Below are 23,926 nucleotides of genomic sequence, written 5' to 3' on the forward strand. Positions count from 1 at the left end.
TCATTGTCTGAGATAATTGCCAGGAATCTTAACTGGGCTGTTTCTCCCAGACCTCAGCCAGATGTACATTCAGCTACTGTGTGATTCTGTTTGAAGATCTTTCGTTGCCTGACCTTCCACTTCATTCTGATCATTTGTCTGTTTAACCACTCCTGCTCTGATCTGCTATCATCCTGGTATTCTGACCTCGGAACATTACCTGACTACACATTTGTCTCTTCCTTCTGTTTATGACATACCCTCTTGACTTATGACCTTCGATTCCTTGAATATTCCATCTCACGGATTGACCATGAGAGGTGAGCCGAGTCACATTACTTCTGGCCAATACATTTTTCTTTTTCACCACTATGGAACCTGTTCACATGCTTTGTGACAAGGTGGCAAATTTGACGCACATGGGTCAGGATCTGGATAATGGACGCTGGACTCTGGAGTCATCACAATATTCGATGCAGAGTCAGATAATTAATTTAATGAAGACCCTCCCCATAGTCCTCCACTGCCGACAGTGGTCGTGATGTCTATACCCTCTAATGTACAGTTGGTCTCTCCCAAACCTGTAAGAGAAAATGACCAGTTTAGGGTATACAGAGAGAGCTGTAGGTTATTTTTTACCCTGCAAACCCTGGTCATCAAGGAAGGAGTTCCAGTGGTTGTCCTTACTGCGAGGATATCCTCAGACCTAGGCATTTTCTTTGTCCCCACAAGCCCCAGAATGTCTTTTGTTAGGCCAGTTTAGGTCTGATATATGACAAACCCAACATAATCCAGGTCGTTGAGGCTAAAATCATGAACCTGGCACAGGGGGTCACACAGTTGAGGACTACTGTACTGGTTCTGGCAATTCTCAGGTGCCAGTTTCACAAAGGCCTTTCCGAAACTCTTAAGGATACTCTGGTCCTTCATGATGCCCCTTGTTCTCTGGTGGAGGCTATGACCCAGGCCATATGAATGGATCACAGAATCCATGAGAGACTTGGTGAATCGAGATAGGTGAACCAGAACTGTAAAATTTAGGATCCGTACCAAACACCCACTGTTCGGCATGGACCCCAAACACGGACTTCACTAGAAAGTCCAAGTTACTCTTCTGGTTCAGCACCTCGAACACCGGGTGTTGCTAGTGTTGTCATGCAGATTAAATTTCTCACGGTGAACTGTGGTGAACTCACTGAGCTCAGCGCTACACCATTAGCTTTTTCTCAGGGTGTTAGCAGTGATATCACTGAGGTTACTGCAGTTCATTGTCCCAGCTGGAAGCACAGCCTCAGTGACCTGCGGTAACCTCAATGAAGTCACCACTAGTCACTGATACTGTGCTCGCAGCAGCTCATTTTCAAGTGGTTTTCAGCCTGGACGGTCGCATCTTGGCACTGTCCAGGTTGAAAACTATTTACTGCAGACATGGATTGCAGTGTTTGACAGAACATCGGACTCTGGTTACTTTAGTTTAGTGCACGTGATTATGAAGCAGGTGTGATTGCTGGCTCTTACCTATAAAAGAGTGTCAGGTGGTTGCAATCACTGTTGGTGATATTGCTAATTTCAACCATCCTTGGTGGAGGAAGGATCTAGAGAGAGTTCCTGGCAGCTCAGTCAGAGCCCTGGTGTGGAAGGAGCTAGAGAGAGTTCCTTGCAGCTCTGACAAAGCTTGGTGAAGCAGTAGCTATTCTTGAGGAAAGCTGAATTCTGGTGGTGGACTCTGTTGCTGGGAGCAAGAGCAACAGAGCAAAGCTAAGTGGTGTTACCCCTGTTTTGTAACTTTCCTTTTGTGTGTTTCAGTGCAGTGGTGGTATTAGTTTCTGCACTGTCCATTTCACTAGAAAGGGCTAGGTGCAGGGCGAGCTAGGGTTTTTAGGTTCCTAATTGGCGCCCGGTGCGGAACCGGCCTAGGGATCGTTAGGAGTGTAGAGACACTGACTCAGGGGAGTCCAGGAGGTCTGCACGTTCCTGTTTCCCTATCACAGGGCCCACCATTGTATCAGTTTCCCTGGTGTTTCCCTTTATTAATTAAATTCGCCCTGCTGGAGGCGGTGTATCCAGTTATACGTGTAATTCTGAAATTCGCCTGCTGGAGGTGGTGTATCCGGCTGCACGTTATATTTATTTAACCCCTTCACCCCCAAGGGTGGTTTGCACGTTCATGACCAGGCCAATTTTTACAATTCTGACCACTGTACCTTTATGAGGTCATAACTCTGGAACGCTTCCATGGATCCCGGTGATTCTGACATTGTTTTCTCGTGACATATTGTACTTCATGGTAGTGGTAAAATTTCATTCAAATAAATTGTGTTTATTTGTGAGAAAAACAGAAATTTGGCGAAAATTTTGAAAATTTCGCAATTTTCCAACTTTGAATTTTTATGCCCTTAAATCACAGAGATACAGCACACAAAAAACTTGATAACTAACATTTCCCACATGTTTACTTTGCATCAGCACAATTTTGGAACCAAAATTTTTTTTTGTTAGGAAGTTATAAGGGTTAAAAGTTGACCAGCGATTTCTCATTTTTACAACACCATTTTATTTTTAGGACCACATCACATTTGAAGCCACTTTGAGGGGTCTATATGATAGAAAATACCCAAAAGTGACACCATTCTAAAAACTGCACCCCTTAAAGTGCTCAAAACCACATTCAAGAAGTTTATTAACCCTTTAGGTGCGTCACAGGAATTTTTTTGAATATTTAAAAAAAAATGAACATCTAACTTTTTTTCATAAAAAAAATACATCAGGTTCAATTTTTTTTATTTTACCAAGGGTAACAGGAGAAATTGGACTGCAAAAGTTATTGTGCAATTTGTCCTGAGTACGCAGATACCTGATATGTGGGGGGGAACCACTGTTTCGGTGCATGGCAGAGCTCAGAATGGAAGGAGCGCCGTTTGACTTTTTCAATGCAAAATTGGCTGGAATTCAGATTGGACGCCATGTCACGTTTGGAGAGTCCCTGATGTACCTAAACAGTGGAAACCCCCTACAAGTGACCCCATTTTGGAAACTAGACCCCCCAAGGAAGTTATCTAGATATGTGGTGAGAACTTTGAACCCACAAGGGCTTTACAGAAGTTTATAACGTACAGCGGTACAATTAAAAAATCATATTTTTTCCACAAAAATGATCTTTTCACCCCAATTTTTATTTTCCCAAGGGTAACAGGACCCTAAAAGTTATTGTGCAATTTGTCCTGAGTACGCTGATACCCCACATGTGGGGGTAAACCACTATTTGGGCGCATGGCAGAGCTCGGAAGGGAAGCAGCGCCATTTGACGTTTTTGGCTGGAATTGAGATCGGACACCATGTCGCGTTTGGAAAACCCCTGATGTACCAAAACAGTGGAAACCCCCCACAAATGACACCATTTTGGAAACTAGACCCCCTAAGGAACTTATCTAGATGTGTGGTGAGAACTTTGAACCCCCATGGGCTTCACAGAAGTTTATAACATAAAGCCATACAATTAAAAAATCATATTTTTTCCACAAAAATGATCTTTTCACCCTCAATTATTATTTTTCCAAGGGTAACAGGACCCTAAAAGTTATTGTGCAATTTGTCCTGAGTACGCTGATACCCCACATGTGGGGGTAAACCACTATTTGGGCGCATGGCAGAGCTCGGAAGGGAAGCAGCGCCATTTGACGTTTTTGGCTGGAATTGAGATCGGACACCATGTCGCGTTTGGAAAACCCCTGATGTACCAAAACAGTGGAAACCCCCCACAAATGACACCATTTTGGAAACTAGACCCCCTAAGGAACTTATCTAGATGTGTGGTGAGAACTTTGAACCCCCATGGGCTTCACAGAAGTTTATAACATAAAGCCATACAATTAAAAAATCATATTTTTTCCACAAAAATGATATTTTCACCCCCAATTCTTATTTTTCCAAGGGTAACAGGACCCTAATAGTTATTGTGCAATTTGTCCTGAGTACGCTGATACCCCACATGTGGGAGTAAACCACTATTTGGGCGCATGGCAGAGCTCGGAAGGGAAGCAGCGCCATTTGACGTTTTTGGCTGGAATTGAGATCGGACACCATGTCGCTTTTGGAAAACTCCTGATGTACCAAAACAGTGGAAACCCCCCACAAATTACACCATTTTGAAACTAGACCCCCTAAGGAACTTATCTAGATGTGTGGTGAGCACTTTGACCCCCCCAGTGCTTCACAGAAGCTTATAATGCCCGGGCGTGAAAATAAAAAATTCGTATTTTTTCCACAAACATGATCTTTTAGTCACCATTTTTTTATTTTCCCAAGGGTACCAGGAGAAATTGGACCCCAAAAGTTGTTGTCCAATTTGTCCTGAGTATGCTGATACCCCATATGTGGGAGAAAACTACTGTATGGGCACACGTCGGGGATCGGAAGGGAAGTAGTGACGTTTTGGAATGCAGACTTTGATGGAATGGTCTGCGGGTGTCATGTTGCCTTTGGATAGCCCCTAATGTACCTAAACAGTGGAAACCCCCCACAAATGACACCATTTTGTAAACTAGACCCCCCAAGGAACTTATCTAGATGTGTGGTGAGCATTTTGAACCCCCCAGTGCTTCACAGAAGTTTATAACGCCCGGGCGTGAAAATAAAAAATTCGTATTTTTTCCACAAACATGATCTTTTAGTCACCATTTTTTTATTTTACCAAGGGTACCAGGAGAAATTGGACCCCAAAAGTTGTTGTCCAATTTGTCTTGAGTATGCTGATACCCCATATGTGGGAGAAAACTACTGTATGGGCACACGTCGGGGCTCGGAAGGGAAGTAGGTATGTTTTGGAATGCAGACTTTGATGGAATGGTCTGCGGGTGTCATGTTGCCTTTGGATAGCCCCTAATGTACCTAAACAGTAGAAACCCCCCACAAATGACACCATTTTGAAAACTAGACCCCCCAAGGAACTTATCTAGATGTGTGGTGAGCACTTTGAACCCCCCAGTGCTTCACAGAAGTTTATAACGCCCGGGCGTGAAAATAAAAAATTCGTATTTTTTCCACAAACATGATCTTTTAGTCACCATTTTTTTTTTTCCCAAGGGTACCAGGAGAAATTGGACCCCAAAAGTTGTTGTCCAATTTGTCCTGAGTATGCTGATACCCCATATATGGGAGAAAACTACTGTATGGGCACACGTCGGGGCTCGGAAGGGAAGTAGTGACGTTTTGGAATGCAGACTTTGATGGAATGGTCTGCGGGTGTCATGTTGCCTTTGGAGAGCCCCTAATGTACCTAAACAGTGGAAACCCCCCACAAATGACCCCATTTTGAAAACTAGACCCACTAAGGAACTTATCTAGATGTGAGGTGAGCACTTTGAACCCCCAAGGGCTTCACAGAAGTTTATAATGCCAGGGCATGAAAATAAAAAAATCGTATTTTTTCCAGAAACATGATCAATTAGTCCCCAATTTTTTCATTTTCCCAAGGGTAACAGGAGAAATTGGACCCCCAAAAGTTGTTGTCCAATTTGGCCTGAGTACGCTGACACCCCATATGTGGGAGAAAACTACTGTATGGACACACGTCGGGGCTCGGAAGGGAAGCAGTGACGTTTTGGAATGCAGACTTTGATGGAATGGTCTGCGGGTGTCATGTGCGTTTGGAGAGCCCCTGATGTACCTAAACTATTGAAACTCCCCACGAGTGACCCCATTTTGGACACTAGACCCCCCTCGGAACTTATCTAGATGTGTGGTGAGCACTTTGAACCCCCAAGTGCTTCACAGAAGTTTATAACACTCGGACGTGAAAATAAAAAAATCATTTTTTTCCACAAAAATGATATTTTTGCCCCCAATTTTTTATTTTCCTAAGGGTAACAGGAGAAATTGGACCCCAAAAATTGTTTTGCAATTTGTCCTGAGTAGGCTGATACCCTACATGTGGGGGTAAAACACTGTTTGGGCGCATGGCAGAGCTTGGAAGGGAAGGAGCACCATTTGACTTTTTCAACTCAGAATTGGCTGGAACTGAGATCAGACGCCATGTTGCATTTGGAGAGCCCCTGATGTGCCCAAACAGTGGAAACCCCCCAATTATAACTCCAACCCTAACCCCAACACACCCCTAACCCTAATCTGAGCCCTAACCCTTGCCCTAACCCTAGCCCTAACCCTAGCCCTAACCCTAGCCCTAACCCTAACCCTAGCCCTAACCCTAACCCTAGCCCTAACCCTAGCCCTAACCCTAACCCTAACCCTAATGGGAAAATGGAGATAAATACTTTTTTTTTAATTTTATTATTTTTCCCTAACTAAGGGGGTGATATCGGGGGGTTTGATTTACTATTTATGGCGGTTTTTATGTTTGGCGGCTGTCGCACGCTAAAAGACGCTTTTTATTGTAAAAATAGTTTTTGCATCACCACATATTGAGAGCTATAATTTTTCCGTATTTTGACCCACCGAGTTATGTGAGGTCTTATTTTTTGCGGGATGAGTTAACGTTTTTATTGGTACCATTTTCGGGCATGTGACATTTTTTGATCGCTTTTTATTCCTATTTTTGGGACGCAGAATGAACAAAAACCAGCGTTTCATGAATTTCTTTTGGGGGGGTGCGTTTACACCGTTCCGCGTGCGGTAAAATTGATAAAGCGGTTTTATTCTTCGGGTCAGTACGGTTACAGCGATACCTCATTTAGGTCGTTTTTTTATGTTTTTGTCGGTTTTATGCAATGAAAACTATTTTACATAAAAAATAATTATTTTTGCATTGCTTTATTCTGCGAGCTATAACTTTTATAATTTTTCGCTGATGATGCTGTCTTGCGGCTCGTTTTTTGCGGGACAAGATGACGTTTTCAGCGGTACCATGGAAATTTATATGTGTCTTTTTGATCGCGCGTTATTACACTTTTTGTTTGGCGGTATGATAATAAATCATTATTTTTTGCTTCGTTTTTTATTTTTATTTTTTAAGGGGTTCGCTGAAGGGGTTAACTAATGGGACAGTTTTATAGGGCGGGTCATTATGGACGCGGCAATACCTAATATGTGTACTTTTATTGTTTTTTTTTTTTATTATTTCCAAAAAATGGATTTATTGGGGGAATATTTTTTTTTTTATCTAATTTATTTGGCGATTTTTTTTTAATTATTTTAACACTTTTTTTTATTTTTTTTTTACTTTATTAAATAGTCCCAGGTGGGACATCACTGTCCTGTGACAGATCGCTGATCTGTCACATCACAGATCACTGTGACAGATCAGCGATCTGACACAGGCACTGCAGAAGGCTTCCTCATGCCTGCGCTTTGCAGGCACTGAGGAAGCCAGCTTCTTCAGGCCCCCGTCGCCATCTTGGATTCGGGGGCCTGGAGGAAAGGAGCCCCCCGCAGCAGCGCTGCACATTGCGCAGCCGTGGGGGGCTCAGGGAAGCACGGAGGGAGCCCCCTCCCTGCCGATGCTTCCCTTTAACCCCCGGTACACCGCGATCATGTTTGATCGCGGTGTGCAAGGGGTTAACGTGTCGGGGGCGGTCCATGACCGCCCCTGACATACTGTGCCATGTGTCAGCTGTGATAATCAGCTGACACCCGGCCGCGATCAGCGGCGCTCACCACGTGGGCGCCGCTGATCGCGCCGACGTACTATCCCGTCCATGGGCATAGGGGCCCAGGTCCCATGGACGGGATAGTACGTCGGATGGCAGAAAGGGGTTAAATTCGCCCTGCTGTAGGCGGTGTATCCAGGGTCACGTGTGCCATAGAAATTTGCCCTGCTGGAGGCGGTGTGTCCAGTCACACGTTGACCATCACAACCTGTAGGTTTACTGGGGCTTCCATGGTTGCAAATTCACAATCCTGTTATTGATTGGTTTCAGAAGGAGATTGCTAAATGGAACCTCAATTGTTGCAAGAAATGTCTAAAAACTGTACAAATATTCTCCGCTAGTCTAAAGGGTCTGCCAGAGTACCTGAAGGTGTCATGACTCTGGGCAGGATGGTTCCGCCTCCATCCTGGTCAGGTCAGGGTTAATTCTAGTTTGCTTCTCTTTGGTTCTGGGGTGGCTATTTAATTTTGGTAGTTCCTGGGTTTGGTGTCGGTGATACTTCTGTATACTCGGTTTGTGGTTGCTGACCCAGGTTACTCGTCTGTAATCTGTGCGTGTGAGCTTTGCTGTGTATGACTCGGTTTGTCCCCTGACTTTTGCCTCTGTATCCTGCGTTTTACTGCCCTGTCCTTCCTGGTTATCTGACCTCTTGGCTTGTCTTGGTTTACTCTCTGTCTTATCCCTAGGTACCATGCTATAGTCTGGCTTTTGACCCTCAGCTCTCCTTTAACTACGTTTACGTTCTATGCCCTGTACTCTGTGCTCTCAGCTGCCTTCCCTGGCCACACGTGTGGTGACTCCGCCCCCCTGTTATCATGTGACTGCTTAGCTCAATGTCCTGTGCTCACTACTTAGTCTCAGGTCCTTGCACACTGCGTTCCTTGTTCCTCCACTCCCTTTGCTCGTTCCCGTGCCCCCTGATAGCGCCCTCTAGGCTGCACCAGTGACGCCATCGGTGTCATTACAGAAGGACTTTGGAGATGTTTTATCGGAAAATGAGGCAGAAATAATACCTCCCTATCAACCTTATGATTGTGCTATTGATCTTTTTCCTACTGCCAAAACTGCCTAAAGCTCACCGTTACAATTTGTCTGGGCCTGAATGGACCACCACGAAAGAATATATTGCTGAAAGTTTACGGAAGGGTCATATTTTTAACATCTGAGGGTCTATTTGAAAACCTTGTCATGTCATTTGGATTATCCAATGCATCTGATGTGTTTCAAAATTGTATGAATTATATTTTCTCTGATTGCATTGGAAGATATGTTGTGATTTACCAGGATGATAGTCTAATTTTCTCTCCAGATTTGGACTCTCAGCAAAAACATGTCCGTGTTGTGTTACAGAGATTGAGGGAGAATTTTTTGTTTGCTAATTTAGAGAAATGTGTTTTTTTTCTGTTCAGGAAATTTCATTCTTTGGGCTTGGTTTTAAGATGGACCATGGGAAGGTGCAGGCCACAGTTGATTGGGTTTAATCATGTGAGCTTAAGGCTTTGTAGCATTTTCTGGGATTCACCAACTATTATAGGAAATAGGCCGGGGTCACACTAGAGAGGAATACGGAAGAGTGAGAGACGTTAAAAGCACGCATTACACACGGACCAATGATTCTCTATGGGTTTGCTCCCAACAGCCATATATTTCTCGTCCGTATTCTACGGTCCATGCCAATCGCAGCATGCTTCGATTGTAAGCGTACTACGCCCGTAGTGCGCCAATGCAAGTCTATGGGTGCGCAAAAAATACAGATTACACATGGACCACCCGTGTGACTTGAGAGAAATGCGCAGGTCTTTTGGCAGGTGACAGGAAATGGGCCAATCCATCATCAGGAAGCTTAGACATGCAAATGAGCTCAAAAAGCGCTCCAGACATCCAGGAAGTACGCCTCCACGGAGTCAAGCAGCATCATGGCGCCATATTTTCTCAATGTGGAGATGCTTATTGTGTTAGTGCAGGAGCGGCCAGAAATCTGGGACCAACGTGATGCCCATTATGCCAACCGGGCAAGAAAGGAGGCGTCATGGAGGTGCATATGTCACCAAATGTTCCACGATTTTGCTGATCGGCCACGTGAGGAGCAGCAGCAACTGAGTAAATACAACCCAAAAACTGTTTAAAATTACCTCACATCCAAAAAGGCATTTAGACTCAGCCCCCCCTTCCTGTGCTTATAATTTTTGCCTCATGAGGTGGGTAGATTTTGATGTGACCCATGGTTTTACACTGCCATCATTTGGCCCAGGCCACAAGCATCTCATCCTACTAGCCAACCAAGTTATGAAGTGTAGCTACTTGATACATGAACTATTGTGACCCTGTGTATCTGGCCTGGATGCCCCAATTATATATGCCACCCTGGGTAGAAAGCACACCCTAGAAGGCCACATGCCTAGGCTACTGGTAGCAAATTTGACCTAGCAAATATGTGAAATTGAGAATATTTCCTGTCACATTGCAGTGGAAGATGTGATGAAACGCTGGCGCAGCATCCGCGACCAATACAGGCGGGAACGTCAGCAGCGGTCCAGGAGTAGTGATGCGGGCCACATAAAGCGGAAATATATATATATTATGACCGCCTCTCCTTCCTGGCTCCTATTCTGGATCTGAGACCGTAAGTAGATACATCACACCACATTACACAGATACTTTACAGGGACAAAAAAATTGATTTTTTTTTTTGTTGCTCTGTTCGATTTCAAAACAGAACTGAGTCCAACCTTATGGAGAGAGGAACTGGCTCAGATACCGAGCCCATCATAGATCCTGGGTCTGTAGGGGACAAGGTGGCTGGACCATCTTCTCCCCCTCCAAGAAGCATGGGTGAAGATTCCTCTCAGGAAAACCCAGTGTCTGCGCCACAAACCCCACCACCAGGGCCACATCCACAAGCAGGACCGTCTGCTGCTGCACCATCAGCCATACAGGAGGAGCAGGGCAACATGAGCAGCAGTCCAACTGGCCAGATCCGGGGCTCCCCACAGCCTGCTGGACCATCCCGGCGAAGAAGAAGAAGGCGCCATATCCCTGCCCAAGATACCCGTACCAATGTGGACACAGGGGTACTCAACTATCTGGCTAGAGTAAATAATGATGATGGCGAGGAGGCATACTCACGCAGCCTGGTTCTTTTTCTTTGTGTCCTTTCCCGTGAGGTGAGGCTCCGTATTCGAGGATGTTTTCAGATCCTGCTTGATGCAAGCACACACCCAATACCCCATATGAGTTATTTGAATATCTGGAGAGGTGGCAACTTTCACCCAGAAATCTATTGCGCCTTAGTCACCCCACACACATGCTTGCTCAAGCAGGCTCTGAGGATCCTCAAATACGTGGGCCTACACCTCATCCCCTTCCTCCCCCTACCCAACCTTTCCAACAGAAGCCACATATGTCTGGCTCTAGCCAAACTCTACAATATGGCCACTTGTTCCCACCCAGTGTTGGAGGCTGGTCCCAACCTGGTTGGGGACGACATGGCTATATTGGAGGGTATGAGACACGGGCCTACCTGCCCCAACAAGAGGCCCCTCTCCAGTATCACTCTGGCCAGTACCAAGCACAATCCCAGGAGGCAGTACACTACCCACATCATGGGCAACAGTATGTCCCCACACAGGGCGATGGCCAAGTTGGGCAAAGTAGCCAGCAGCAAACACAGGCTGGTCTTCCGCCTTCTCTTCCCCCGTCGTACCAAAATTTGTAATATTGCCATTTTGGTATTGCCTAATGGTATTTGCTTTGCTTTCTATGTTGGAAATTGTTTATTCTACTCAATTTTCACATCTGCACAAAGGCCAATTTGGGCCATTGCCACATTTCTCATATGGCAATAGTATGTTTTGCTTAAAAAAAAAAGGCAAAAGTAAATGTGGCGCCCCTGAGGCTCAGTCGCCACAGAGGTACTGCACCTTCTCCTAAGGTGTGGTGCCTTACCATCCAGGTAAGTTGGAGGCTCCTGACCACGCTCCAACACTCGCACCCCACTCAATAGAGTAGTTCAGCATAACCACATTGCGGCTCTTTGCTTAGAGAGAAGCAGAGCACCTTTGGTGGTTCCCTGCTTGGAACACTAGACGTGCTGGGAGGTGGGTGGAGTTCAGAATATATATATGAGCGGGATGGTTAGGATGACAGGTTAGTCTGACAGGAGGGTAGTCTGACAGGAGGTCAGTGAGGAAGGATCCCACTCGTCAGGAGTGGGGATCCCTGGAAGAAGGGATGGAGGAAGGAGTGCTGCAGCTGCCTCAGTGACCTAAGCAAGCTGACATGGGAAAGGAAAGGAAAGAAGGAGAAGGACGTTGACCTGAAGCCTGAGCTTCCATAGAAGGGAAAGGACAAGTACGGAACATAGGAGTTTAAGGGAACACAGAGGACGAGGGTTAGAGGAAGAACCCTGCCTAGAAGTTCTAAGCGCAAGACCGGGGCCCGGTCCCCGAGGTTGTATGAACACTAATGGTTCTGCAGCAGACACCGGTGGAGTAGTGGGCTGTAAATGCACTACTCCCATCTAAGACTTGAGGGCACAACAGCAATACGGATAGAGAGCCAGGACTTAGGAGTAGAGAGTCCCCGAAGCAGGCTACAGCTGTCTGCCGTGCAAGTAGAGTTCTTGGGAACATCTGTCAAGAGGAACCCCAGTGTAACACGGTACTGGAGATCTTCACACTTAAAGGCGTTATAGAGGAGACGTTCAGGAAAGGCACATAAGTTGGCGGAGTGTGGAAAGGAAATTTTCCATCTTGCCTGGAGGTTGACTGAGTCCCTGACCCGGAGGACACGGCACAGAAGCGGGCACTACAGACTGTGAGTAAAGCTTTGGAACTACATGCCCTGGTGTCCTCCATTCCTTCCTGCGTCCGTCCGCCTAACACTGCTACATCCCCTGCGCCAGACACTACATCACCTAAGTGTCTCACCATCTACACTGCCCTGGGACAACAGCCCTGCCTGTGGAGGGCTATGCCACCATTGCTGCACCACACCATCTGTCCCAGAGGATCTGCATGCAGCGTCGGCTTAACACCTCACCACACAGGTGGCGTCACGAACTATTACTTTAACATCCACATCTTCCTATTATTACTTGGGCGCCCAGGGCAACGTTCCAGGTTACCGCCAATGTGACACATCCCACTGATACCGGCCCGGTGCCGAGTACCCCACAGCCCTGGGAGGGTGACCCATAAACATTTGTCTACTACATTTTACGTCTCTGTCTCAATTTAAAAAAACCCTGTCAGCATACTAACATACGCTTAGCAATGCTATTAAACAGTCATAGAATCATAAGGGGTTTAAATATATATATTTAGACACACATAAACCAAAAAATTATAACATAGACACAGCATGCTCTAGCCAAGAAGTTTCCTCCTCAGGTAACATAAAGTAATTTGTGAAAATATCACGCACTTTGAGCCCAGAGAGCGGTCTACGTTGAGGGTTGATAGGTGGTGTCGCCCTACGCACATTGACTGACCCACGCACAACACCAGCAGAGGAGGAACAATCATGTATCCTGGTGAAGTTATGAAGAACCACACAGGCTTTAACAACTTCATTAACATTTTGTTCACTCAGCTGATTGGCAGACTGGAGTACACGCCATTTGGCACAAAGAATGCCAAAGGAACACTCCACCAGTCGCCGAGCACGTGATAGGCACAAGTTAAAAATTCTGCGCCGGTGGTCCAGGTTGCGCCGGGGATATGGTCTCATGACATTGCATGTTAACTGAAACGCCTCATCTGCCACAAGGACATAAGGGACTGATTCTTGAGTGGAGCCTGGTAGCTGGCATGGTGGGGGTAGATCCAACTGGTTGGTGGGTAGCCGCCGAGCCATAATGGAAGTATTGAAGACTTGAGAGTCTCCCGTCCTTCCATAGGCCCCAATGTCAACAATTATAAACTTGTATTGAGGGTCGGCCAGAGCCAACAATACAACAGAAAAGTATTGTTTATAATTGAAGAATTGGGAGCCAGAGTTCGGCGGCTTATGCACCCGGATATGTTTGCCATCAAGGGCCCCAATACAATTAGGAAACTGGCATTCCTCCTCAAAGTCCCTTGATATCCTCAACCAGTCTTCCATCCTGGGCACAGACATGACGAGTTGATGGAGTCTTGACCAGATTTCACTACATGTCAACCTGACTATACCAGAAATGGTAGATCTTCCAATGAGGAACTCATGGTGGAGGGTGGCATAAGACAGGCCAGTGGACAGGAAGCTGAAGAACAATAGAAATGGAACATTTTAGAATGCACAAATTAAACAAATACCAGGTACATACATACCAAACTTGTTAGTAATTCAGATCTACTAACACACATACATTATAATTTTGTCACACAATGACTAAGTGATATTCAGTACATATTACACATAACATTCTGATGTGTAAGCTTAAACATATCTGGAATAAGATGAGGGCATTAAGCTTAGTCCAAGAAGCCAAAAATACATACTTTGGGCAACACATCATGAACATAGAGAATGTGGTTGTGTAGTACATACCGTAATGTGAGTAGAAGTCGCTCCTCTGCAGATATACAGTGGGAAAAAAAAGTATTTAGTCAGTCAGCAATTGTGCAAGTTCCACCACTTAAAAAGATGAGAGGCGTCTGTAATTTACATCATAGGTAGACCTCAACTATGGGAGACAAACTGAGAAAAAAAAATCCAGAAAATCACATTGTCTGTTTTTTTTTCATTTTATTTGCATATTATGGTGGAAAATAAGTATTTGGTCAGAAACAAAATTTCATCTCAATACTTTGTGATATATCCTTTGTTGGCAATGACAGAGGTCAAACGTTTTCTGTAAGTCTTCACAAGGTTGCCACACACTGTTGTTGGTATGTTGGCCCATTCCTCCATGCAGATCTCCTCTAGAGCAGTGTTGTTTTTGGCTTTTCGCTTGGCAACACGGACTTTCAACTCCCTCCAAAGGTTTTCTATAGGGTTGAGATCTGGAGACTGGCTAGGCCACTCCAGGACCTTGAAATGCTTCTTACGAAGCCACTCCTTTGTTGCCCTGGCGGTGTGCTTTGGATCATTGTCATGTTGAAAGACCCAGCCACGTTTCATCTTCAATGCCCTTGCTGATGGAAGGAGGTTTGCACTCAAAATCTCACGATACATGGCCCCATTCATTCTTTCATGTACCCGGATCAGTCGTCCTGGCACCTTTGCAGAGAAACAGCCCCAAATCATGATGTTTCCACCACCATGCTTTACAGTAGGTATGGTGTTTGATGGATGCAACTCAGTATTCTTTTTCCTCCAAACACGACAAGTTGTGTTTCTACCAAACAGTTCCAGTTTGGTTTCATCAGACCATAGGACATTCTCCCAAAACTCCTCTGGATCATCCAAATGCTCTCTAGCAAACTTCAGACGGGCCCGGACATGTACAGGCTTAAGCAGTGGGACACGTCTGGCACTGCAGGATCTGAGTCCATGGTGGCGTAGTGTGTTACTTATGGTAGGCCTTGTTACATTGGTCCCAGCTCTCTGCAGTTCATTCACTAGGTCCCCCCGCGTGGTTCTGGGATTTTTGCTCACCGTTCTTGTGATCATTCTGACCCCACAGGGTGGGATTTTGCGTGGAGCACCAGATCGAGGGAGATTATCAGTGGTCTTGTATGTCTTCCATTTTCTAATTATTGCTCCCACAGTTGATTTCTTCACTCCAAGCTGGTTGGCTATTGCAGATTCAGTCTTCCCAGCCTGGTGCAGGGCTCCAATTTTGTTTCTGGTGTCCTTTGACAGCTCTTTGGTCTTCACCATAGTGGAGTTTGGAGTCAGACTGTTTGAGGGTGTGCACAGGTGTCTTTTTATACTGATAACAAGTTTAAACAGGTGCCATTACTACAGGTAATGAGTGGAGGAAAGAGGAGACTCTTAAAGAAGAAGTTACAGGTCTGTGAGAGCCAGAAATCTTGATTGCTTGTTTCTGACCAAATACTTATTTTCCACCATAATATGCAAATAAAATGAAAAAAAAACAGACAATGTGATTTTCTGGATTTTTTTTCTCAGTTTGTCTCCCATAGTTGAGGTCTACCTATGATGTAAATTACAGACGCCTCTCATCTTTCTAAGTGGTGGAACTTGCACTATTGCTGACTGACTAAATACTTTTTTTCCCCACTGTAGCTTTGCGCATCCTTGTGTCCTGAAAGGTTATCCAAGGGCGCACTGTCTCCAAGAGTAGATTAAATGTTGCAAGGCTCATGCGACAGTATTGGTAGAATATTTCAGGATGCTCCCGCAGAGAAGAATAGAGGCGGTGAAAATGACCTCTTGTGAGTCATTGCCTCAAAAGTGGATAGACCCACATGCGTCTCCTCCTCCGCGGATCCACTATCCGTGGGTATGGTTGACCAAAGTGGCGTGACAAAAGCCAGTTGAAGAGAACCTGCTCAGTTGTGTTGAAAGTCAGACTGTCTGCCATGTTGCACATACAACAGCAACACACCTAGTCAAGGCAAGGTCACAAATGGACAGAATGGAGGCAGCCACCTGTTCCTGAGCCAATAAATCGGGTGCAGGCTAATGATTTAAATAGTTAGCAGGCCTCAAAACCGTTAAATGTCCATTTTGCAAGCCTGCGAGAAAATATCGCCATACGGATGTGACACGGATTACATACGGATTACATACGGATGCTGACATGCGCAAAATACGCTACCACACCTTGCTTACGGATGACATACGGAGCACTCTTTAGGGGTCATTCATCCGTATTACGCATATAAAATACGGACCGTATTTTGTGTCAGTGTGACCCCGGCCATAGGGTTTTTCTCAGATTGCTAAACCTCTTACTGACCTTACACGTAAGGGGGCGAATTTCAAGGTTTGGTCGCCGGGTGCTATCAGGGCTTTTAAAAAATTAAACGAGTGTTTTATATCTGCTCCCATTTTGATCCAACCTGATCTTCGAGAAGTGTTCATTGTGGAGGTGGATGCTTCGGAGGTCGGAGAGTGGGCAGCTTTATCGCAGGAGCCCAAAGCTTTGACTAACCTGAGTCCATGTGCTTTTTTTCTAAACAAAATTATAATGTTTGGAATCGGGAGTTACTTGCTCTCATATTGGCCATTAAGGAATGGAGACTTTCTTGGAGGGGGTGTTTAATCCAGTTACCATGGTCATAAATCACAAGAATCTAGTTTAAATTGAATCAGCTAAAAGGTTGACTCCTAGACAGGAGTTTTTCTCTAGATTTAATTTTTCAATTACATTCAAGCCATGGTCTAAAAATGTGAAAGCTGACATACTGTATTATCTCCTAATCTTGATTCAGTCTCTCATGCAGAACCTCCATCCTCAATTATTGGTCAGAGTATTGTAGTTTCTATGGTAAACTGGGAATTAGAAGATAAGTTTTGTAAAGTCCTGTTGTTGGCACCTTCTGCTACTCCAGGGTCCAAATTATTTGTACCTGTGTACTAAGATTGTGGGTGTTACAGAAATCTCATGATTCCATCTTGAGTGGTCATCCTGTCCTGGGGTTACTGCTACATGGAAAGTCATTGCTAGACATTTTTGGTGGCCATCCATGCATAATGATATTAAAGGTTTTGTATTTGTGAAGTCTGAGCACACGCTAAAGTCAGTCATGGCCGGCTGGCCGGGGAATTGGCTCCATTGCCAATTCCAGAAAGATCATGGACTCATTTGTCTATGGATTTCATTACGGATTTGCCTCTGTCTGATGGGAAAACTGCTATCTGGGTGGTAGTTGACCAATTCTGCAAACAAGGTCAGAGACAGAGACACTCTCCAGGTTGTTTATTTCTCGTATTGTAAGGTTACATGGGATCCCTCTTAACATTGTGTCCAATAGGGGAGTAAAATTTGCCTCTAAATTCCTGAGAGCTTTTTGTAGTAAACTCAGAATTGATTTGTCATTTTCATCTGCTTACCACACTCACACCAACTGACCCTCAGACTAAGAGGAGAAATCAATCTTTGGAACAAATTATTAGGTGCTTTGTCACAGCTCGGCAAGAGGACTGGGCTTTGTTTTTACCTATTGCTCATTTTTTTTTTAACAGTCGATTAAATCAGTCTAGTGAAACATCACCATTTTTCTGTAATTATTGGTTTCACCCCGTTTTGGTGAATTTTCTAGGATTAGTTCTGAATGTCTTGGGGAGGAAGTTGCCGTAGAGACACTTGGAGGTGTCTGGAGGGAGGTTCAAAGGAATATTGGGACTCTGCAGATTTGCCAAAAATGGAAGACCAATAGAATACATTTGGTGGGTTCTTTTTTTAAGATTGAGAATAAGATTTGGTTGTCATCTAGGAACATCAAACTTAAAGTGCCATTGGCGAAGTTGGGTCCAAAGTTTATTGGTCTATATAAGATCCTAGAGGTGCTAAATCTAGTTGCATTCAGATCGAAGTTTCCTCCATCCCTTTGCAGCCTTAAAGTGCTCCATAAATCCCTATTAACCCCTTCACTACCAAGGGTGGTTTGCACGTTAACTCCCGGGTCAATTTTTACAATTCTGACCACTGTCCCTTTATGAGGTCATAACTCAGGAACGCTCTAGGTGATTCTGACATTGTTTTCTCGTGACATATTGTACTTCATGTTAGTGGTAAAATTTCATTCATATAACGTTTATTTGTGAAAAAAACGGAAATTTGCTGAAAATTTTGAAAATTTTGCAATTTTCCAACTTTGAATTTTTATGCTCTTAAATCACAGAGATATGGCACAAAAAAACTTAATAAGTAACATTTCCCACATGTTTACTTTACATCAGCACAATTTGGGAACCAAAATTTTTTTTGTTAGGAAGTTATAAGGGTTAAAAGTTGACCAGCGATTTCTCATTTTTACAACACCATTTTATTTTTACGGACCACATTACATTTGAAGTCAATTTGAGGGGTCGATATGATAGAAAATACCCAAAAGTGACACCATTCTAAAAACTGCACCCCTCAAGGTGCTCAAAACCACATTCAAGAAGTTTATTAACCCTTCAGGTGCTTCACAGGAATTTTTTGAATGTTTAAAAAAAAAAATGAACATTTAACTTTTTTTTCACAAAAAAAATTACTTCAGGTTCAATTTTTTTATTTTACCAAGGGTAACAGGAGAATTTGGACTGGAAAAGTTATTGTGCAATTTGTCCTGAGTACGCTGATACCTGATATGTGGTCGAAACCACTGTTTGGGCGCATGGCAGAGCTCGGAAGGGAAGGAGCGCCGTTTGACTTTTTCACTGCAAAATTGGCTGGAATTAAGATCGGATGCCATGTCAAGTTTGGAGAGCTCCTGATGTGCCTAAACAGTGGAACCCCCCACAATTGACCCCATTTTGGAAACTAGACCCCCCAAGCAACTTATCTAGATATGTGTTGAGCACTTTGAACCCCCAAGGGCTTCACAGAAGTTTATAACGTGCAGCCGTAAAAAATGATCTTTTCACCCCCAATTGTTATTTTCCCAAGAGTAACAGGACCCAAAAAGTTATTGTGCAATTTGTCCTGAGTACGCTGATACCCCATATGTGGGGTAAACCACTATTTGGGCCCATGACAGAGCTCGGAAGGGAAGCTTTTCTGGCTGGAATTGAGATCGGACGCCATGTCGCGTTTGGAAAGCCCCTGATGTGCCAAAACAGTGGAAACCCCCCAATTCTAACTCTGACCCTAACCACAACACACCCCTAGCCCTAACCCTAGCCCTAATGGGAAAATGGAAATAAATACATTTTTTTAAAATTTTATTATTTTTCCCTAACTAAGGGAGAGATAACGGGAGGTTTGATTTAATAATTATGGTGGTTTTTATGTTTGGCAGCTGTCACACGCTAAAAGTCGCTTTTTATTGTAAAAATAGTTTATGCATCACCACATTTTGAGAGCTATAATTTTTCCGTATTTTGACCCACCGAGTCATGTGAGGTCTTATTTTTTGCGGGATGAGTTGACGTTTGAATTGGTACCATTTTCGGGCATGTGACTTTTTTATCGCTTTTTATTCTGATTTTTGGGACGCAGAATGAACAAAAACCAGCGTTTCATGAATTTCTTTTGGGAGGTGCATTTACACCATTCCTCGTGCGGTAAAATTGATAAAGCGGTTTTATTCTTCGGGTCAGTACAATTACAGTGATACCTCATTTATGTCTTTTTTTACGTTTTGTCGCTTTTATGCAATGAAAACAATTTTATATAAAAAATCATTATTTTTGCATCGCTTTATTCTGCGAGCTATAACTTTTTTATTTTTTTGCTGATGACACTGTGTGGCAGCTCATTTTTTGTGGGGCAAGATGATGTTTTCAGCGGTACCATGGTTATTTATTCCGTCTTTTTGATCGTGCGTTATTGCACGATTCCCTAAAATACCTATTCCACTGAAGGGATACAGACCAGATGATACATCCTGGGTCTCAGCTTGAGATGTGAAGGACTGATTTGTTAGTGAGGGCCTTCCATCTAAAATTTCCTGGGAAGCCTGGTGGTATGGTGGTCCTCTCTAGAAGGGGGGTACTGTCATGGTTCTGTAAGGTGGTGAAGTACAGGAGGAGCTGAGGGAGGGTTGCCTCCTCTGCTCCGTGCCCGGAGCCATTGAGCAAGACAGCAGGTTCTTCGAGGGACACTTTAGCAGCCTGTTCAGCAGTCAGGAACAGGAAGGGAGGAAAGCTGAGAGCGGGAAAACAGCACGCGCATTGCTCAGAGAAGCCTGGGCAGGAGTTGGGGAAGGACGCTGACGCAGACTGGGGAAGAGCCAAAGCCCCCAGTCACAGAGTAAAGACCAGGGTACCGCACACAGAGACAGCAGACCGTGAGTACATGAGACTGTGTTCTGTGACAAGACGCTCCCCCACAGAGAGACTGTGTTATGTGGCGAAACGCTTCCCTGCAAAGAGGCTACATTCAGTAACGGAGCTGTGACCTGTTTAGAGAGACTGAGCCACGTACAAGGTCCCGGTGACTTATGTGTTAATGCAGAGCCCCTGATTCAGGTGAGAAAGCTCTGTTGCAGAGTAAAAGAGAAGGACTTGAAGCAAAGGGGATATCGTCAGTCTCATACCCCTCGGGCTCCCGCAGTAACCCCTCGTACCCGGTTGGACATCGTTAAAGGCCCAGGACACAGAGGACTACCGACTGCAAGCGCCGCTGATGATTCGCGCCAACGTTGGAGAAGAGTGACCCCTTCAATGAAGACCCCTGCAGACTGTTAAGTTTCACTATAGGAAAATAACGATTATTACTGTTGAATTCTGTTTATACTTTTCGGCTGTTTGCTAAACCCGTTCACATTATATTCATTTCTATACTGTTAACTTTACCAGTATTATTCCCTGTAAATAAACCTCCCCTTTAACTGTTGGTCCGTCTGCTCCGTGGTGACATACCTATTCCTGTACATTACTACAGTTCCACCCTTCAGTGTATCTGGGATGAAGTTACTGACAGCTCAGCAGTCCAATCTGGTACAGGAGAGAGCTGAACATGTCAGTACTTTGAGTGACAGCTCAGTCGTCCACTCTGGCGATGGGGCTTGCTGAGCTGTCAGTGTGTTGATTGACGTTTCGGCCTGGCTGTATCCAGGTGTTCATTGTCCCAGGTGATTGCCAGGCTTCTTAACTGGGCTGTTTCTCCCATACCTCTGACAGATATTCTCTCCTACAAGATGGCATTAGAAAGTATTTTCTAATTAATGGAGCATCATTCTATTAGAGTGGAGTTCACTACAAAGAGTGCCATTTTCGCTCCAGAGGACTCTTTGATAGCACTGGTTATTATGCCGCTTAGTTAGGCATTCAGTATTGGGGGGTGGAACACATCTGAATGGGCAACTCCATGGATATTTACAGCTGCAGAAGCCCACTCTTAAGGCCCTTTTACATTTAGCGATGCACCAGCGATCCGACCAGCGATTCGACCCGGTCAGGATCGCTGGTGCATCGCTAAATGATCGCTAGTGAGCTGTCACACAGGCAGACCTCACAGCGATGCAGCAGCGATGCAGCGCACGATACTCACCTTTCACACACAGCGATCCGGGCGTCCACCTGCCTGCCTCCACGCGTCGCTCGTCGTCACAGCAGGAAGCTGACGAAGAGAAATGGAGCCGGACATTCTCCAACGATCAGCGATGGACAGCGGGGGGAGCCGGTCGGAGGTAAGTATCACACATAGCGATATCGCTATAACGTCACATAATCGGTGACGTTATAGCAATATCGCTAGCGATATCGCTATGTGTGAAACCCCCTTTACTATCGGGAGGATGGTAAACACCACAGCAGGCAGTGCTACTGGTATACAGAACTCCTGTGTTTAAAGTCACTGGTGATTCCTGTATTACCTGTAAACCATTTACCATATACAGAGCTACATTGTATAATGTCACTGGTGGTCCCTGTATTATCTGTACACTGACATTATATACAGTGCTCATGTGTATAAAGTCAGAGGCGATCACTGTATTACCTATACATTATACACTATATACAGAGCTCCTGTGTATAATGTCACTGGTGATTCCTGTATTATCTGTACACTGATGCTATATACAGAGCTCCTGTGTATAATGTCACTGGTGATCACTGTATTATCTGTACACTGATGCTATATACAGAGCTCCTGTGTATAATGTCACTGGTGATCGCTGAATTATTTGTACACTGATGCTATATACAGAGCTCCTGCGTATAATGTCACTGGTGATCACTGTATTATCTGTGCACTGATGCTATATACAGAGCTTCTGTGAATAATGTCACTGATCACTGTATTACCTGTACACTGACACTATATACAGAGCTCCTGTGTATAATATCACTGGTGATAACTGTATTATCTGTACACTGATGCTATATACAGAGCTTCTGTGTATAATGTCACTGGTGATCACTGTATTACCTGTACACTGACACTATATACAGAGCTCCTGTGTATAATGTCACTGGTGATCACTGTATTATCTGTACACTGATGCTATATACAGAGCTCCTGTGTATAACGCCACTGGTGATCACTGTATTATCTGTACACTGATGCTATATACAGAGCTTCTGTGTATAATGTCACTGATCACTGTATTACCTGTACACTGACACTATATACAGAGCTCCTGAGTATAATGTCACTGGTGATCGCTGTATTATCTGTACACTGATGCTATATACAGAGCTCCTGTGTATAATGTCACTGGTGATCACTGTATTATCTGAACACTGACACTATATACAGAGCTCCTGTGTATAATGTCACTGTTGATCCCTCTTTTACCTGTACACTAACACTATATACAGAGCTCCTGTGTATAATGTCACTGTTGATCCCTCTATTACCTGTACACTGACATTATATACGGACCTCCTGTGTATAATGTCACAGGTGATCACTGTATTACCTGTACTCTGTTGCTATGTATTATATACAGAGGTCCTGTGTATAATGGCAGCAGTGGTAATATTAGTGTCATTAGTATTGTGGTTTTTATTTGTGATCATGATTGTAGTAATGTTCAGTCACTGTGGTGATAATATATTGTCTGGTCATGGTGTGGTGGTATTTGTCCCTTGCATGTGGTTTTATTTGTTGCCATGTGGTGGTAATATGTAGTCTGGTCATTGTGTGGTGGTATTTCTTCCTTGTATTTGGTGTTATTTGGTGGTAATATTTATGTAAAAAAACATTACAGAAAAAAGATACAACTTTACCAACACCAGGTCAGATTACCAATGCACAAATAGTTATTTGGTCTGGTCATAGTGTGATAGTAATTGTCCCTTGTATATTGTGTTATTCAGTTATTATTATATGGTGGTAATATGTGGTCAGGCCATAGTTTGATTGTATTTGTTCCTTGTGTGAGGTATTATTTGCTCACAATGTGGTGGTAATATGCGATCTGGTCATGTAGTGGAATATTTGTCCCTTGTATGTCATAATATTCAGTTACTATGTGGTGGTAATATGTTATCTAGTCACAGTGTGGTGGTATTTGTTCCTTGTTGTAGTATTTTTCTATCACTATGTGGTGGTAATATGTGGTCTGGTCATGGTGTGGTTGTTTTTGTCCCTTGTATGTGGTATTATTCAGTTATTATGTGGTGGAAATATGTTGTCTGGTAATGGTGTGGTGGTATTTGTTCCTGATATGTGGTATTGTTTGGTCACCTTCTGGCTGTAATATTTCAGCTGGTCATGGTGTAGCAGTATTTGTCCCTTGTATGTGGTATTATTGGTCTTGGTATAGGGGATTGTGTTGTGTATGAAGGTAATTTCTTCTCTCCGATATCAATAAGGGGAAGATTCTTTATTTCGAATAGAGATGACATAC

Source organism: Dendrobates tinctorius, unplaced genomic scaffold, assembly GCF_039654945.1.
Source record: "Dendrobates tinctorius isolate UK_male_01 unplaced genomic scaffold, ASM3965494v1 ptg000093l, whole genome shotgun sequence".
Classification (NCBI taxonomy): domain Eukaryota; kingdom Metazoa; phylum Chordata; class Amphibia; order Anura; family Dendrobatidae; genus Dendrobates; species Dendrobates tinctorius.